Below are 20,141 nucleotides of genomic sequence, written 5' to 3'. Positions count from 1 at the left end.
GTTTAGACAGAACCTGTTGGGTGATGCTGCGGGCACCAAAATAAACTACAGAAAATCAACTTGCATGCATTTCTGATTTAAAAATAAAAATAATTAAAAAGAACGGTTTCCTAAGTGAGACAATTTCTGCAAATGTCTGTGCAGAATTGTGAATTCTGTAATCATTTCTGTGATTGCAGAATTGGGGAATCCTTGTAGGGTTAGTGATTAAACCTGTTCGTTTATGATTTAAAAATAGTGTAGTGTTGGATGTAAAGATGTACGCAAAATAAAATAAAGTAGGCGAGTAGAAAACGTTCTTATTACATACTGTTCCATACATGCTAACATTCTGACAATTAAATATAGTTCAATATTGAACACTTGATTTGGTATGTTTGTTTATAAATAAGGGTTAAATTAACGTTTGGGGAGGGGGGCCCACAATAAGGTCCCGTACCGGGGCCCATCTTCCTCTTCCTCCACCATTGGTCTGTGTGGCCTAGACTGGTGCACCAAGACGGCACAATAGAATTTGCATGGGAGGAGGCGTTTCAGAGTTGACTGCTGTATATCCCTACGTTAAGCTTGAATTTAATGGTAGTTTGTGTCCTCTATTGTTGCACAAATACACAGAGATGGGGAAAGGAAGTTACAAATGAATTAATAAACTTGACTGGTTGAGGGAGCCCCCTCCAGCATGTCTGAAAATACACAAAACAAATCAAACCAATCCCACAATGCTGTTTTGGGCTGGAAGTTTCAGGAGCACAGTAGAACGAAGCTTATTTGCAGAGGGTACACCTCCCTGTTCCATTGTCAAGTGGTGCTAGACCCTGTTGGAACAGTGCAGTTGGTTCGACAGCACATTATGTGTGTTGAATTTTATTGACCAATATTTGTAAGGTTCATTGACCTGTAATAATCTTGAGATCCTGTTCTTATCTCTTAGCGACTGATTTGTTTCCTTTCTCTGCTACATTGTGTAATTACAAACCAGTAGGAGAACTTTGTTTATTTACACGTTTCTATGGCCTTCCTTTGATGCCAGAGAGGAGCTTCAATTTAGAGATACCAGACATGAAACCCATTCTTAATCGCTCAGCAGCTGCCCATTGAGCTGCACAAATTGATCTTCCCATTTCTATTTTGATCTCTGCTTCATTTTCATTAAAGCAGTATTTATTTCAAAGTAGCAAATGTTCTGTAGACTCAAATAATATTTTGAAATGTGCTGGGACAAACATGGAATTTTCATGTTCAAATATACATTCATTTGCAAAAAGTAATAATAATCTTTATTGTTATATAGCGCCTTTCATCGTGGACCACCATCACAAAGCGCTTTACAAGATACAAGACTAGGGTGTGTGAACTATGCATCAGCTGCAGAGTCACTTACAACGTCTCACTCGAAAGACGGAGCACAAGGAGGTTAAGTGACTTGCTCAGGGTCACACAATGAGTCAGTGGCTGAGTTTGAACCTCTGCTCGCAAATTAGATTGTGCCTTCAAAATGCATCTAAAAAGAAGTAGCAGAGTGCAGTTTTAAATTTAAATGTCAATGTTTTTCTTTTAACCATGCCACTAAGCAATTAAAAAGTGCAATCGAGTCAATATTTGAATTTGTAATTTAGCTTTCGACCTTTATCTGGACTAGGTACATTATGATCCTTTCTTCCGTTATCAAGTAAGTGGCCGAGAGAGATTTTATGCATAGTGCTCAGGTTTTTTTGATTGTGTGTTTTTGTACTGGGCACTGGTTGCATAATTGTCTTATTTTTAAGAGAAAGGTATTATTGAGATGTGCATCCATCAAACCAGACAACCAGAGGTAAAGAGCAAATTGATATCCTCGATCTCTAAATTGAGACCGGCAGACTTCTTTCACTTGAGCCGTGAACTAGTACCTCCACCATTTTTAAGCTTCGGCTTATTTTGTCAAAGTCTGAGCCTGCAGCGAATTGTAAAAGTAGTCATCTGGAAAATGAGTGGTAAATTTTGGAGGAAGTTAAATAGTGGAGCTCAGGGGGGTGCGTGCTGGCAGGATTTTGAATTGGGTCACCGCTTGTAATATTTCTAGTGAACGGCCTCAGCAAATGTGTTTTTTTTTTTTTATGTACACATTTATGGTCCATAAACCTATCTTAATTGAATATATAAAAGTTTCATTTTAGATTATTTCTCCATCTGCCTGTCAGGCTTGCTGTAATTAACAAGTATTTTCTTCTGCTGCTATTATTCAAACACGGTTAGTTGTCATGCCAAAGGAAGCCTGTAAATACCTTGGGTATTTTGTTCTGAAAGACATGCTCCCTTGAGAAAGCTATAGCCCCACTGATAATAATATTAATATAGTGGATTTGTTCTGAGCTTCTCCTCTTGTTTTATACATTGCAGTATTCTTTCCCAGTGACTCACTGGCTTATCACATTCAAACCGATCCTGAGTGAATTTTAAAGACAGGAAGTGTCACTGTCACTTTTCTTTTCAATATCCTTCCCATTGAAGTATTGTTCTGGAGTGGTTTGCTTCAGCCCTGATGGTTCCATTTAACGTGTGATCGCGTAACCTAGGCTTTTATTTCACTGCAGCAGACAGTCTTAAGGGGCCTGTGTTTATGTAGCTTGTGTTTTGTGTGGGTGTGGATGGGTTTGAGAGTGTGAACAAATAGCCCTTAACGGAATCCATTTCAGTTGTTTTTGTTATGACATTATTTTGTAGGACTGCCCAGCTGAGACACCTTGTTTTCATTGTGGTCCTGCTTTTATCCAGTTTAACATCGGTGTGGCGTTGAAGCAGGATTTGTACTCCTATCCCTGCTGCCTGTATGATTGCTAGACTACTGTTCCTATGGAAAAATGGTCAGATTTTAATTTGCAGTTTGGCTGGTCTTGCACTCTTATTATGTTTACTAAAAGCCTTTTGCAGTGGGTAGCAGGTCGATTGATTTTTACATTGTTTTGTAAAGCTAAACCGTTTCCTATACAGAACTGTTGAATTTGTGCAGAGCCTTTTTCATTGAACAATGTAGGGTAGAGTGCAATCCACCCCCCACCACTGTATTTGCAAAACCTTCCCTGGTGAAGATTTGCATAGTGTGTCATTGCCTTTTTAGACCAGAAATAACATTGTTTTCATTGCATTGTTTGCATTTCAGCTTGTATGCCATGTTACATAACAGCCTTCAGAAAAGCCTTAAAGCACTTACAACAATCTACAACCAATGGCTGACCTTCCTTTTAGAGGAGCAGAGAAGGGTTTAGTCTTGTCATAATGATCTCAGTAGAGTGTAGGGCACATTGGGAGCTGGGAAACTGAGAAACGTCTTCAATAATGTGTACAATCTCGGATATGGAAGCACCTGCCCATTCTATCCACCCTTTTATCAAAGTTGGTCAAGTCTGCCATCTTCACTGCTGCAACTGAAACAGACATGTAACCAAGACATGCAGCTTTTCTATATTAAGGAATATGTGTCTGGAATACTGCATATTAATCTTCCTGTTTGCTCAGTGTTTGTTGCAAGTGGCAGTGGTCTTGTGTTTATTTTGTGTCCAACCCCTGTAAGCAAACACATCTTAAAGAAATAGAAAATTAAGTGCCTTGGAGTTGTTAACCACCAGGTGGTGCTGTAGACCAAGATATAAACATACCTCCAGGGGAAGTGGTTTTGGACACAATATTCTGGATTTTACTCCAGTAACTCCCTGCAAATATGTGGTTTTTAGTACAAAATCTCCCCTTTTAAAAGAAAGCGATTCCAACTTTGTACTAAACCCCAACAAGCATAACCGTCTTAACTCTAGACAATCAGCTTCCTGCCAGGCACTGCAATCTGGCAATCCTGCTTAAATTCTGCTTCCCTCAGCTGTGGTAGGTCCCTCTGTTGCTTTTGAACCCTCCATTGCTGTTTTAATTATAATGAATACAATTAATTAAAATCTTGTCTGTATTTTTCATGAGTAGGTGCTGTTTGTCTACACACACACACACACACACACACACACACACACACACACACACACACACACACACACACACACACACACACACACCACACAGTATATTTTGGCAGAGCAATGCATGCTGCATGTGAGTTAAGCAACATGACTGGCGGCATAACAAGCCAGGGTGCACGTGCTGTCTCCCTCATACGACTGAAGGCAGCAGCTGCCCTCTTGTGGTAAGAGTCTGAAATTACTCATCTGTGCAGTGGGAATGGGGACGCAGATGTTACTGGTACAGCCAGGCTTGAGACAATTAAAAAAAAACAAAAAAAAAAACTTTATAAACATAATTGACATTTTAATTAACATCATATAATCAATTGATATTGTAGAAATAATAGTAATATTTCATAGCTGTATGTGCTTCAAATAAAAGCAGAGGTGAATGTAGCCAGGATTTTTACTAATTTCTCTGCTACTTGTACGGCTGCTAGACTGCAATTTTTATTGTCTACAAATAAAAATGATGCAAAATGAAAAACAATATACTCCCAATAGTTTACTCTAAAATAGAGCGTAGGTTCAGCTCATGTTAAGTGTTAGAAGCAATTATGCTTTTTTAAAATTTATTTATTTATTTATTCTGGCGGTGAAAAATGACTCTCCTTGTAGCAGATTTGAGATGCTGGTAGAATTTCAAACAGGCACATGACACAGAATTTGCTTCATCCAAATGAACAGCACAGTTGCCTGGATTTAGGTATAGAGACTGCGGTCCCAATTCACAGCTAGGAAGAATTAATTCCAGAAGTGAGGAGCTCTGACCGGGAGGTCCGTACACTAGACATCACCTTCTGTGAACACTCGAGGGCTTCATTTAAGAAACAAGCACAAGACCCTCTTTTGAAGGGCATTTAGCCTAATCGCCTCGGGACAATTTTGAATATGGACCTAAAGGTATTCAGCCTTAAATGAAACAACCTGTCCAGCTAAGTGAATTCCAATTAACTATATAGCATACTTTATAGTAAGCAGGAAGTTGGGTGATGCACTTTATAGAAATACAGGTTTGTCTCTGCTATGTTCAACGGAAACATTCGGCAGCTTTCATTTTGCTTTTAAGTTCTTTTAAAATTTTTGGATGCCTTTAAGAAAACCTCCTCAGACACGCACACATCATAATCTGTTTATGGTATATCAGGTCTGGATAGAGTAGGCTTAACGAAATTGCGTTGCTATTTTAAAGTTGTTCAGTGCAGGAATGCTTTTCTCTTGCTTGGGGTATTGCGTACAATGCCAAGAGAAAAGGCAGGGATTCCACAAGTGATCTATCGCCCATCTATCTTGCACATCTGTATGGATTCTGCAGCTGAGCAGATAAGCTCCAGTTGTCACGGTAAAAAAAAACCAAAATATTTATTAAAGAAACACAGGCCAGAAATACAGTATGGCTTGTTTTGGAATGTCTGATGAACCCACTGCAACTTTCGGCTTGCTTGATTCTCTCTTTTTTACGCAAGAAAAAAAGTATAACTTCATAATGTAACTTAATGAGAAATGCTCTGCTCTGGAGGGATGTCTGTGATTTGTATGTGTATGCTGGATACAAGTGACTTTAGGTCCTTCTCCAAAGATAAGCTTAATGTACAGTTAATGCTTTATTAATAGAAATACAGTAATGTTGAATAGTTTTATAAAGACCACTGAAGTGAGTAATGGAGAGTCTCAATAGAGGGAGATCTTCAGATGACCTCCAAATTGATAGCCATTGGGCATTGTATTGAGGTGATCACAAGGAGTAGTTGACTTTGTTTGGGCTGATACAGGGGATCTATAAAGTCAGAAATAATGCACTTACTGTAACTTTGAAAATATGTTTGACAAATAATGTTTGAAGCTTATACAGAAGCAGGTGCACTATATACAATTACAGTACGGTGTGTTTTTTCTCCCTATTTTTTTACTTTTATTTATTTATTTATTTATTTAATTTTTTTTTTTTTTACTTTGCCTTGCTGATTTAAACTGCTTGTGCTGAATTCCTAGATGGTCCTGGGACCTTCTGATACTAAAGTGTGTCTGAGCAGATGGTATTGGTTTTGACATGCGTTATAAGAGCCACAGGGCACGAAACAAACCCCTGCCAAAAAAACCATTGGAAACGGCTACTGGATGACAAAAGCACACCACCTGCAATTGGTCTAGTTCAGATATGCAAACCTTGTATTTTGATAACTCTGGAGAATGACAGGGAGCTGTGTTAAGGAGAATGCCTTTTTGTCCTTGTTTAGAACCCCATCGAAATCCTGCTCTTAAAGTAAATTGCTGGTCACGTCTAATCTGTAGCTCGAATGGTTTAACCGAAAGTCTTATTATAAACCTGTATTTTATTTGTCTGTGAACCAATGAAGTGTTTACACGAAAATGGCTTTTATTACCTCTGGTAACCTTGAGGCTGCACTTGAAAATCATATTCGGCCATTCTAGATTAGATGCTGTACCACGTAAATTGTCGTTAGAAATGTGCAGACACATGTTCCGAAGGAAAATAAGTGTGCGTGTAACAAATGCCAAATACTAAACTAACATGAAGGAAAACTTTAGTTAATCGCCTTATAGAAGTACCCACCGGATTCACGATGAACACTAATCATGATACTTTATTATGAGCGTGGTATTGTTTTTACACACACAGTTTTTACAATAAACACAATGTCAAATTGCTGTTTCATGCAGGCACACATTGCATTGCACGCAACTTGCAGCAGAAAACTGTTGATCTCATAATAATGCTGGCTTGACAGTCCTGTGTAAAAGATTTTAATAATTGTTATCCTGATACATTCAAATTCATTGGTGAAAAATCATTCCTTATTATACCAGCTTTATTATACCTGCCGTCCACAGTGAGGTATAGGGAAGATTCCAAATGACTTTGGGTAGATTCAGTAAGTTGGCTTGATATACAAATAGATTTGTGATTTTTAATTATTGCATATAACTCTTAAAATGTTCAGCCAGTGCATAGAAATCAATACTGTATAAGTGATCATTATAAATTGTTCCAGTATTTAAGTGGCTGTCTTACTAACCATTGCTGTCTCCTGTGCTAAATGTTTTGCAGAAATACAGTATCTTTTTCAACGTATCAGTTGTTTTGATATTTTTTTTATGGGGAGATGGTGAGTGGTAAGTGTAGTGCTTCATGACAGCTCGGAGAGCGCCGTGATACTTGAAGGGAGTTTAAAGGGATATAACAGGAGTCTTGCTCTCGGAGATGGAGAACCTTATTGCCGAAAGCTGGTCCGGCGACCCAAAACTCGAAAAACACATAGAATCCCCCACTCTGCGGAGAGCCGCTTACGTGGCAGCTTGGGAAGGGAGCTACCCATAGGGGATTGAAGGAAGAGAGGACCCAAAGAAGTAGCGAGATTAAAAAGAGATCGAAGGACTGCAAGAACATAAGAACATAAAGTTTACAAACGAGAGGAGGCCATTCGGCCCATCTTGCTCGTTTGGTTGTTAGTAGCTTATTGATCCCAAAATCTCATCAAGCAGCTTCTTGAAGGATCCCAGGGTGTCAGCTTCAACAATATTACTAGGGAGTTGATTCCAGACCCTCACAATTCTCTGTGTAAAAAAGTGCCTCCTATTTTCTGTTCTGAATGCCCCTTTGTCTAATCTCCATTTGTGACCCCAGGTCCTTGTTTCTTTTTTCAGGCTGAAAAAGTCCCTTGGGTCGACACTGTCAGTACCTTTTTAGAATTTTGAATGCTTGAATTAGGTCGCCACGTACTCTTCTTTGTTCAAGACTGAACAGATTCAATTATTTTAGCCTGTCTGCATATGACATGCCTTTTAAGCCTTTAATAATTCTGGTCGCTCTTCTTGCACTCTTTCTAGAGCAGCAATATCTTTTTTTATAGCGAGGTGACCAGAACTGCAGACAATATTCAAGATGAGGTCTTACTAGTGCATTGTACAGTTTTAACATTACTTCCCTTGATTTCAATTCAACACTTTTCAAAATGTATCCGAGCATCTTGGTAGCCTTTTTTATAGCTTCCCCACATTGTCTAGATGAAGACATTTCTGAGTCAACAAAAACTCCTAGGTCTTTTTCATAGATTCCTTCTCCAATTTCAGTATCTCCCATGTGATATTTATAATGTACATTTTTATTTCCTGTGTGCAGTACCTTACACTTTTCTCTATTAAATGTCATTTACCATGTGTCTGCCCAGTTCTGAATCTTGTCTAGATCATTTTGAATGACCTTTGCTGCTGCAACAGTGTTTGCCACTCCTCCTACTTTTGTGTCGTCTGCAAATTTAACAAGTTTGCTTACTATACCAGAATCTAAATCATTAATGTAGATTAGGAATAGCAGAGGACCTAATACTGATTCCTGTGGTACACCGCTGGTTACCACACTCCATTCTGAGGTTTTTCCTCTAATAAGTACTTTCTGTTTTCTACATGTTAACCACTCCCTAATCCATGTACATGTGTTTCCTTGAATCCCAACTGCGTTCAGTTTGAGAATTAATCTTTTGTGCGGGACTTTGTCAAAAGCTTTCGGGAAATCTAAATAAACCATGTCATATGCTTTGCAATTTTCCATTATCAATGTTGCATCCTCACAAAAATCAAGCAAGTTAGTTAGACACGATCTCCCTTTCCTAAAACCATGTTGACTGTCTCCCAGGACCGTGTTACCATATAGGTAATTTTCCATTTTGGATCTTATTATAGTTTCCATAAGTTTGCATATAATAGAAGTCATGCTTACTGGTCTGTAGTTACCTGGTTCAGTTTTGTTTCCCTTTTTGTGGATTGGTATTACGTTTGGCAGACTTTGCATCGACAGCTGAGGAGGAGAGAGAGAGAGACCTCCAGCTCGAAGTGCGTAACCCAGGGATGCTGGGGAAAGTGAGCCTTACGGAGAAAAAGGAGGAGATGGTAGTCCTTAACGAGCAACAGGTCGTTGGAATGGATTCCAGAGGCTGCGAAGCTGGAAAGGGATGGTCTAGAGAATTCTGCACATCTCGGGAAGCTGAGGCTAGAGCTGAAGGGGATAATTGAAGTGGCCTAGCAGAGAGAGCAGGTTCCGCTTTGAGATGGACCGTGATGACTGAAAGGCCTTAATGAGGGTGCTGATGCGATCCTAGGACTGTTGCGGGAACCGAAGGAGCTGGGTGGTGAAATAGAATTTTCTATTCCAGAAGACACTGAATAAGTGACGGAGGGAAGGGTGGCTGGCATCATGTTGAACGCATTGTAGATATCCACTTCAGCTAGCCACACTCCTTGACCTGCCTGCTCGATGGATTTAATTGCATCTGAGTGATTATAATGAAGTGAGAGCTTGTCATCATCATTTGCGGGACACAGGACAGATGGATTTGCCACAAAAGCTGCATACGTGGATAGCGGCAGCCTTTGACCAGGTGGGTTCCAGTATTAAAATTAGTGCAGATCTGCCTGGCGTCTGAGAATTTAATAGAGCAGCCATATTTATCCTGGGAGTGAGATGCTGATGGGGGTGCTGAGGCGTGAATAGGATTGACAAAAGAGACGTGGAGGGTGAAGAAGGAGGTAGCGGGGTGTGAGAGCTGTAGGAGGCTGCTCTGGGGCACAGAGATGAAGAATGGGCTGTAGAAGCACTGATCCCACAGGCGTGAACTCGCAGCCCGCTAGAAATCCGATTTGAATAAATCCATATTCGGCGTGGACATTGATGGCTTCCAGGATTTCAGCTGCTTTGGCGGAGAAAGCTTTATGGTAACCCTAAAATATGGTACCCCCATATATAGTGGACAGCTCGGAAACATACAGAAGGTATTGATCCAGCTCCTGGCGTCTCTGAGGGTAGGCTGTGCAGAGGACGTCCTGGTATGCTGAAAAAGCGATGATGAGCTCTGAGGGTGAGACTTTTTAGAAGCCATGGATCGGGAGACTTAAGGGTGACGGAGAGGTCGCCGCAATCCACTACCCGATGGTCGAGGTACTCGGAAGCTGCAATGAGGATGGATACAAGGTTTACGTCTTTACCCTGGAAATGAGAGGAGAGATTTGCTATGATCATGTCTGCTTGAAATGGAAATGGTGAATTTGCATTCAGAAATTTTGGGTTTCACAACTCCAGTCATTCTCCTAAGTTTTTATAAACAGGTCAGCAAGCAACCTTTTCACAAGCAAACAATGATTGAATTCAGAACTTTTAGTGGGGAATATATGTAGTTCCTGAAGATGTGTGTGCCAGTATGAACTTGGTCCATTCACAGTATTGTTGTTGATAATAGTGATATTGAAGACTACTTGTTTTAACTCCTTTCTTAAAAGGGTTTAACAGTATTTGCTTTGGTGCCCTTCTCAAACAACTTCATTGTCAACACCACAGGCTTTGGATTAGTTAGATTTTTTTTTAAAGTTTCTTGAAATAAATTGCTTCTTTTTTTTATACCTTTTTAAGATTTTGCAAGTTTGCCCCAGGTCAGAGTGATTTGGATTTATGCAATTTAAATGACAGGTCAAAGCTGCATTAGAATAAATGGCTCAAGCTAAATCTAATCCCTGGCTGGGCAGGCAGCCCAGCATTCTAGCAGAACAGGTGGCAGCTGCATGTGGGACACACGCGCACACCCTTCCTTTCTTTTCTTTTTTTCTCTCAACAGCAGCCGCAATATTAACTGTGGGGGTATCCCATAATTCCCCACTGTCCGTTTTAGCCATGTCATGTGCTGCCTGCATTGAATAACGCACACAGAGCATGGGCAAGATTAGAAATGCAGAGGAAAGTAAAACTGGGACCACAAGCTTCAGCTGTAGAGAGCAACTAGGTGTTCCGACGCAGGACCACCCTGGGAGTAACCAGCAACTCTGAGCTTTGTCTAAAATTAATTTGAAATACAAAACAGACTGGCTTGAGGACCAGACAAACTGGAGTACAGCTCTGAGACATTGGTGGTTAAGAATCACTATTGCTGAAAACCGATAGTGGGAGGGGGGAGCTGAACTTTATTCTGGAGCTGCTGACCTTACTGGCCACTGGTTGGTAAAACTGGCATAAAAACGAAGTCAAGTGAGCCAGAGGGAGTAAGCACAGTTCATTCAATTTGTGTACTGTGTTTTATGTCTTTTCTGGATGAGGGCTCATGTCATTAAGGTCTGTATATGATTTTGGAAATGGTAATTATGGTTCAGCCTGGGTATTTTACTTGTGTTTATTCAGGTAAACAGTTTTTTTTTCTGTTCAAAATGGTCTTGTAATGTTATTTTTGTTTTATTTTATTTAAGGGCTGAATTTCAAACAGATCTTGGTGTTCAGAATCCTAGGATATATATATATATATATATATATATATATATATATATTATCTATATTATATAATAATCTATATATATATATATATATCCTGCTACGATGAGGGGTAGTTAGCTCTATATTCATTCGAATATTTCAGTTATGTAAGCTACTAGAAAATAAAACAAGCCTGCATCCATTGAAATCTTTCTATTCAAACCCTGAATATGGGCTGAGTGTGAGTTTTCCAGCTTTGTTTGTGTGGCAACTAAATTGCAAGCATGTACATTTTATTTGCCCAAGTATTCTTTGACATTTTTCCAAATTGTCAGCTGTAACCAGTCAGTCTGGACCGGTTGTGCTTACTGTACTGTACAAAGTGAGTTGCTGTGAATCTGTCATGTTATGCAAAAAATGCCAATATGCTGTACACATCCAATCACTGGAACAGTTGTCCAAATGCTAAGGTTTCCTTAATCTTTTTGAAAGTGTCAAATACTTTACAATTATTATTGCCTTGTTGTCATGCTTTAGAAAAATAAGAGGAGAAATGAATTTGTGTATCTATGGTTGCAGCAGGGATTGGGGAGCTGGACATTACTGCTCATGAATAAACTGACCTTTATTGTGCTTTTATGTGATTAACTTTTATGCTGCTGGCATATGGAGAGTCCTTAAGTGAATAGTACAGCAACTGCTTTGTAGACGGGTGTCTGAGTACGAGCTGTTATCATTTGGGTTTACATTCTTTTGTCTTGAGTTGGGCAGTGTAAGATGAGAAAGTATACAACGTCTCGGAACTAGAAATGTATCTTGTTAACATCTAGTAATTTGTGACCTGCAGAGCTTCAATTATTTGTGAACGGGACATGCCAATCAGAGCTTTGGTGTCTCAGCCCTTCCAGTAAGTCTCCAATTACTCTAAAGGTAATGTCTGTTTGTGCACCAGGGATACATGGATATGGTCTGATATGCAGGCTACAGTTACACAACGAATAACCATTATGCAGTGTAAGGTCTGGTGGAGAAAGTGCCTTGATGACTTCCTAATCATACTGTAGGCATAAAATTAGGGGATACAGCCGTTAACTTAATGTGCCGTCTACAGTGGTTCCTTCGACAACAATCTACTATCCCGGGAAATTAGTCTGAAAGGTCTCCTAAGGCTTTAAAATCAATTTCCCTGCCATTATTAGTCCGGTATGCTTTTCACCTGTCCCATTTTTAATGAGTACTTGAACCCCTTTTAAACTATGAAATACATTTCTTTTTACCAGTCCTTTTTTTTCTGAACAGCAAGTCCCTTCCCACTTACACCTTCACTTAAAAAGCATACTCTTATTGAAATCAAAAGCTATTGTGGGAACTGAAAACCAGCAGCATTGTTCCATGAGGAGAAGTGATCTCTGGATACGCTATGAAGACAAATCCTCTTTCTCTGATGTTCAATGCGCCAGAGTGGAAAATGAGAGATTTGCTCTGGTTTTGTTCCCCAGCTGACCCATGACTATTGAAAATCCAAACAATCCAGTTACTAAGGAGAGGGATATAGAGACTCAAAGTACAGATGCTGTATTTTCAGAAAGTTATTAGAAGTTAATATAGTTTATTTTTCATAGGGGCAGTGATAAAAAGGTTCAGGATCTAGTAGGGACTGGGGCCTCTTCAGTCCTACCCTGTTAGTGTACAGTATCTGTGTCCCTTTGAGGAGTAGTTGAGAGATGATGATGATGATGATGATGATCAGCTGTCATGAATACCAGTTTAGTGTTGCATGACACCATTGCACGAGTTCCGCCTGAGCTACTATATTGTACTGGAAAATCTCATACTTAGTAGTTTTAGAGTTTACTTGAGAGCTCAGTAATGGTTATAGTTGAGAGATGAATCCATTCTCCATGGTGAAACAGTTCTATCCAGTTGCACAACTGTGACACACAGGGCTCCAATGGAATAGAGTCCAGTGCTTCAGGTTAATGCTTTATAAAACACAAGTGCTGTTGGTTTTAGAGAATTACACTTGGATATACAGTCAAGCCTGTGTCTGTTTGTTTGTGGAATAAAAAAAAGACAGAACTCATAAAAGGAGTAATGTGTTGAGCAAGAGTAAAATGGCAAAATGCCCCAGTTACACTGGAATTTAAATTATACAATAAAGCTCTCATGATCCTTTTAGTTACGGTATGTAATTAATAAAATACAACAATTTAATGAATATTTCAAGCTTTGGTTTATTCCTTCACAAAATGGCCATATTTGAAGCTAGTGCAAAGGCAAATGTTATGAAAATAATAAAAACATTGGTATAATAGCTTAGTTGCAAGTAGCTGTTGAATGTATTGCTGTGTGTAGTTTATTTTCTAATGTCATAACAGTTAACTCTTTCAGCACTAAAGGGCTATATACAGTTCCTATAAAAGACTACTCACAACGACAGACCAGTCTAGTAGTATAATAAAGGTCAAAACAGCAGCTGAGTCATCTAATCTAATATGCATATCTATGCCAATTTTGTATGTTTTTATCCAAGGGTGGTATTTCTGTGAAGTGTTTAAAGTTCAAATTGCTTCACAGTATCTATCAGAAATTTCCTTTGGACTTCATTCAAAAGGGGCCCAAGGTTGTGTGGTGTGTGTTTTTTGAGAGAGAGAGAGAGAGCGCTCTGGAAAAAATTAAGAGACCACTGCAAAATTATCAGTTTCTCTGGTTTTACTATTTATAGGTATGTGTTTGGGTAAAATGAACGTTTTTGTTTTATTCTATAAACTACTGATAACATTTCTCCCAATTTCCAAATAAAAATATCATTTAGAGCATTTATTTGCAGAAAATGACAACTGGTCAAAATAACAAAAAAGATGCAGTGTTGTCAGACCTCGAATAATGCAAAGAAGATAAGTTCAGATTCATTTTTAAACAACACAATACTAATGTTTTAACTTAGGAAGAGTTCAGAAATCAATATTTGGTGGAATAACCCTGATTTTCAAGCACAGCTTTCATGCGTCTTGGCATGCTCTCCACCAGTCTTTCACATTGATGTTGGGTGACTTTATGCCACTCCTGGCACAAAAATTCAAGCAGCTCGGCTTTGTTTGATGGCTTGTGACCATCCATCTTCCCCTTGATCACATTCCAGAGGTTTTCAATGGGGTTCAGGTCTGGAGATTGGGCTGGCCATGACAGGGTCTTGATCTGGTGGTCCTCCATCCACACCTTGATTGACCTGGCTGTGTGGCATGGAGCATTGTCCTGCTGGAAAAACCAATCCTCAGAGTTGGGGAACATTGTCAGAGCAGAAGGAAGCAAGTTTTCTTCCAGGACAACCTTGTACTTGTCTCTTCCTAAGTTAAAACATTAGTATTGTGTTGTTTTAAAAATGAATCTGAACTTATTTTCTTTGCATTATTCGAGGTCTGACAACACTGCATCTTTTTTGTTATTTTGACCAGTTGTCATTTTCTGCAAATAAATGCTCTAAATGACAATATTTTTATTTGGAATTTGGGAGAAAAGTTGTCAGTAGTTTATAGAATAAAACAAAAATGTTCATTTTACCCAAACACATACCTATAAGTAGTAAAACCAGAGAAACTGATAATTTTGCAGTGGTCTCTTAATTTTTTCCAGAGCTGTGTGTGTGTGTGTATATGTATATGTATATGTATATGTATAAACATATGTATATAGTATATATATATTATATATATATATATATTATATATATATATATATATATATATATATATATATATATAATATAATATATATGTGTGTGTGTGTGTATATATATATATATGGGTTTTTCAATTGTAAATTAACCGGTGGGGGGACACAAACCTTAATTGGCCACCCCCCTGTGTTGGAATGCTACTCTTGTACAACAGGCAGTGGGGCACTGATATGATGATCACCTTTTTATTTTTTTTTTCAGGTTTCACTATGTCAACTAAGACCTTTTTAACAAGCACTAAATCACCAAAAGAAAATCCAAGTAATAAAAGTTTAATAGTGTGTGTACTCTGTTGGGCTTCAAGCAGTGCTGGTACTGTACAGTTCAGTAGCTTGCTTCAAGAAGACTGGTGGCCTGGATTGCAGAGAACTTAATTTTCAAAGGACTTTTTATACATTAACACCACTTCCAATCAAAACATTCCCGTTTTCTTTTTTTTTTTATTTTTTTTTGTTTTTTTATTATTATTTTTTGTTTTTTTGTAGTTGTTTAACTGACTGGTCTCTATTTAAATCCTAATAATGTTAAACTACCTGAAATGTATCTACAAAAGCTATTTTACTGTATGGACTGGACCTGGTGATGAAATTCCCATTTAAACAGGTCACCAAAATGCTATAAAATCTTGTCAAATCTATTAAAAACAATAAACCCACTTTTTTACAATTTTAAAGGTTACCATCACAATCAACTTGCAGACATTACTGGTGACAGAATCACATTTTATATAGGACTGTTTTAAATGCTGAATTACCAGAAGATAGCATAAGTACATATGTTAAAAAATGTTGATGTACACTACTACCTCAGTGGTGGGAAACAGTTCTGCTGTAGGTACGATTTCAGATGTCTAGAAACTAGAATAGAAAAAAACAAAAAAAACCTGCTTTGACTCTCCAAGGTGCTTGCCATTCCTAGAATTACCTTTTACAGATATGCCTGATTGTAGAAGGACACATTTGGAACATCTGGAGAATAGTTAGTGAGTAACTTGTACTGTTTGGCCCAATGATTCCACCCTGTGTATGATGTATAGTCTATGTTCGGAAGTTTTAACAACAGCTATACATTATGTGAAGTTGCAGGTTTGCAAAGTAGTCTGGTACAGGTGGTTGGCAAATTATGCTCTTGCAATTTCAAACTGAATGTGGGTTCTATGACTAGAACTGAAAGTCTAAACATTAGGGCAGTGAACAGTGGGTGTGGTGCCCCTGGCAGTATGTAGGCCTGGGTTAAGGGGCCATGGGTTCAAACTCTTTGACTGGCTTTGACTCACCCTTGACTGTTAAGTCTTAAATGAGCAGATTAGGGCAGTCTTGTCTGGAAAGTGGCGGAATCTTGATTGCTTGTTGGGAGATCAGAAGTGAATGTGGATAACGGAGCAGGATTCAGGCCGATACAGTAGATGTACAATTTGAGTTTTGGTGTTAATCTTTACCATTATGTGCTTTAGCAGTAAACCACCCAGAATTGAAACTTCCATTTTGAGCGACACGTTTTCTGAAAATATGTTAAATATATAATTTGATGTTGCAAAAAAAGAGATTTGTCTAATATTTTATTTGCTTAATGCAGTTCATTTTAAAACCACACATTTATTTATTTTATTTATTGTGTTCGATTTATGGCAGACGTTGAGGAGGTTGGTCTTTTGAAGGTAATTTTTTTTTTTTTTTTTTTTTTTTTAAATACTTTTAGTAAATCTCTGTTAAATTTTGGAACCTAAATGGCAACTCAATATTTGAACTTAAGAACAAAAAATATTTTTACTTCAGTTTTATTATTTTTGGTTAAAAATGCATTCAGTGTGCCTCCCATGTTGTTGTGTTACACCATGGCAACAACGGCCTACAGTTTACCAGTTTTTGTTTTATTGTTTATGAAAGGTGCCATTTTCACATCCTTAATACTGTGCCTTTTAAAAAATAAATAAATAAATAAAATGAAGACCAATATTTAATTGTAGTGTAATTTTGTGGTTCAAATGAGGTGGTCACCAGAATGTACAGTTCCAGTGAATGACAAAAACATATGTACTGCACAGTCCCATTGTTGGGTTAGTTCCCCTTTGGAAATGAAACATTGCTCTACAGTAATTACCAGTTAGGCTGTTATATGGCTTCCTTTTTTTCACTGATTTTAGTATGGGTTTTAAAGAATATATATTTTTAAAAAAAAGGGTTTGTGAGGGTGGAGGTTATAATGTTTAAGTATAATTTTCATAAACATTCTGGATTGGGGTGAAAATATAAGGTGAGCTGGATAACCACTGTTTACACACTTGTTTTATAATCAGGGGGTTATTTAGAAAATGATATTGTAAGTGCTGCTAATCAAGTGTGTGCTTGTCAAGTCAAGGATGCTCACCTTGTGGTGGATTCTGCCAGTAATTGTGCAATAAGGTGAACCGTCATTGTTCTCCCCCTACCGTGTGTTTGTGTGAGTGAGTCTGTCTCTCTTGTTATTGGCCAAGCCGTCGATGATGCTCAGGAGCAGCACTGCCTCCCTGCCCACCACACTCCAGAGCCGTTCTTTTAAGAGGCAGCCCTGGGTCCCTCTCAGTGAGTAACTCTCACTGGCTGTGCTGTGAAGAAGCCTCTTTCCTTGTCTGTCTCTGTCTGTCTGTCTGTCTGTCTCTCTCTCTCTCTCTCTCTCTCTCTCTCTCTCTCTCTCATTCGTTCTGTCATCTCTCATTCAGTAAGGAACAGCTCACTGTCTCCCTTCGGTACTATATCTCTGCAGCTAACCTTACCCCTGGTTTGGGGGTGTTTGGAAGATTATAGAACACTGTGTCGTGCTTTATAGGGGAAGCTTTTAAGTCATTGATTTTACAAGGACACCCAGCTCCTGAGTGTGCTCTGAGCTGCGATTTGTAACAGCATTGAGAACTTGTTGCAGGTATATCTAAAATGTTGTTTTATATGTTTAGTATTATTAGAAATATATTATCATGTGTAAATGTTTGTCTGTGTATATTATAGATGTGTTAGTGTATGTGTTTTATAACATGTACAGTATGGCTTTTAATATGGGATGGCTGTTAGTGCCTCCTGTATCATTTATATTTGTGTTTACCTGTAATAAGCTGTGAAGGTAGTGCCTCCTTCCATGCATGAGGGCTATATTGGTTGTCTGCAATATTTTCCTAGAGTTATTACGCAGACGGGTAGATTATCACTGAGTCGACCAGCGGCCCATAATCTTTGTTTTTCTATACTGTACAAGTTGTCAGTCTGTAGTATTACTGTATGACCTGCATTTTCTAGATGGGGATTATATTGCAATTTTGTGAATTGTAATATCAGGTTGCCTTTACTGGCGCTCCTTTGCAGTGTTTGCAGCATTAACTTGATCTGAGGGTTGCAGTTGGTGGGGGGCATTCTCCCCACTCTGCACAATGGAACAAACAAGCTTGTTGCATTTATTTGAAATCGGTGTTCCGAGAGGACAATAGTCATTCTTGTTTGTTGTGCTGCGTGTTCAAGTCGTGCGGCAGTGAGTCACGCTGTCTGAGAAGGAGAGAGATGGGGGAGCTGCAGGGGAAGCCATGTGATTAATTGCAGGTATTTTACTTTTTCAGTGATGCCTGCTAGTGCTGTAGAGTAAATGCTAGCAGTCTGGAGACTGAGTTTTTTTTTATACTGTTACTTTTGAAATGCCATCAGATTCCAAGTAATATATTAACAGAAAATGGATTCTGTGTACATTATTGTCAGTTATCTGCAGTACACAGTGCATATTGAAAATATTGACAATTAAAATCTGTAAATTTATATGCCATACAGTATTTATGCAGCATATTTGTGCGTGTGTGCAGTGAAGGGATGAAGCCTTTAAACAGGATAACTTTACAGTTGTAATTGCTAAAGGTAAACTGACTTACTGGCCAGTTTTGTTTTTTAAACTGCTCCATTCTAGTGCTCTTCTTCGTCATCCCCCACCTTCGCCCCCCGCCCTGCCCCCCCGCCAAGACTAAAAAATTTTCTTTGTCTCGCCTACAATCACGTCAACCGGTACGTTACCTGCGTAGACAAAAACCAGACAGAGCGGATGATGCAGTTTGGGATGCATGGACTCTGTTTTGTTGTTACAGCAGTTTAGGGTGGAAGGTATCTGTGTGTGGGTGGCTGTAGAAGGATTTTGAATGTTTAGTAGCAGCATTAGGCATCTAAGGAAAGAGCAGTTGGCCATATTGATGAACAAAAAACATGTACTGTGCATTTATAGTACTGTGTTAGTCGAACGGATTTTAGTACTTCGTAAAACTTGCTTTGGACTTTTGTCAAGTAAGTTGTTTCAAACATAAAATTTAACTGATGGGAGCGATTTTTTTAAATTTATTTATTTATGTAGCCCTTGGGAAGTTGAAGTAAACTGGTGCTCCAGGTCCATTAGATCAGTTATTGAGTCTGTGTGGGTGGATAAACGGTACGGTATTGTACTGGCTATTTGCTTTCGCTGTGTTGTCTACTGTACTGTTGGTTGAATTGTATTATCTTCTGCTGACAACACCAGGCAAATACTAGTTGGTGTGTCACATTATGCTTTACAATAGTCTCCTTTTCCAGTTGAGAGTTTTTATAGGAGCATTTGAAACGGTGTCCTCCCCCCCCCCCCCCCCCCCCCTCAATTTTATCAGCAATGTAGTTCTCTCATTTTAGTACTAGTTGTCATAGCTTTGCAGTGGGATCAGGACAATTCCTTTTGTTTCTGTTTGCTGCGTCACATCTCTTCAGAAGCGTTTAATTTGACCGGATTGCTCTGAAGGTGTATGTGTCCTGACTCGCTTCAAATGGGATTGCTCAAGTCAATCCTCTTAACAGCCAAACTTCTTCTTTTTTAAGACCTTCTAAATTTTGCCTTCTGAATTAGAGCACACAAAAGTTGTCTTCTGATTAGGAATTTCTAAGTCAATCTATGACAGCTGGCTATTGTCAAAAAGTGACCCGTCAAGTTGTAGATATACAGTATGGTTATGGAACTTATCCATTCAACATGCTTAATTATAGGAAGTAACTGGACACTACCTGTTCCTGAATAACTTATTAATGTAAATTACAGTTGACTGAAAGTGGGGGTGGGGTGGGGGTTATATCTAATTAATCTCCATGAAGACAAATCTTGATCTCGGTACCTTATTTGGTATCTAACCCCTGATGTCTGAAAATGGTGT

At 38.7% G+C, this 20,141-nt stretch overlaps 1 protein-coding gene across 9 annotated transcripts in view; it reads left to right on the top strand.

Annotated features, from left to right (window-relative positions):
• LOC121304079 (sodium-dependent phosphate transporter 2-like) overlaps positions 1-20,141 on the top strand; it is a 100,956-nt gene that overhangs the window by 61,794 nt on the left and 19,021 nt on the right. Inside the window, exon 1 of one of the 9 annotated variants that reach the window (XM_041235080.1) lies at positions 10,711-11,027. The exons of 5 other annotated variants lie outside the window; for them this stretch is intronic. The gene's annotated coding sequence lies outside the window, so the exon portion shown is untranslated. Of the gene's footprint in view, positions 1-10,710; positions 11,098-17,583; positions 17,867-18,433; positions 18,532-20,141 lie in introns of those variants that run through there. 3 more of the 9 variants (XM_041235067.1, XM_041235063.1, XM_041235071.1) reach the window with 3 other exon arrangements.

Source organism: Polyodon spathula, chromosome 2 (genome assembly GCF_017654505.1).
Source record: "Polyodon spathula isolate WHYD16114869_AA chromosome 2, ASM1765450v1, whole genome shotgun sequence".
NCBI classification, from domain to species: Eukaryota; Metazoa; Chordata; class Actinopteri; order Acipenseriformes; family Polyodontidae; genus Polyodon; species Polyodon spathula.
The sequence above is the reverse complement of the archived record's forward strand: the minus strand, read 5'-3'. Positions and strand labels throughout refer to the sequence as shown.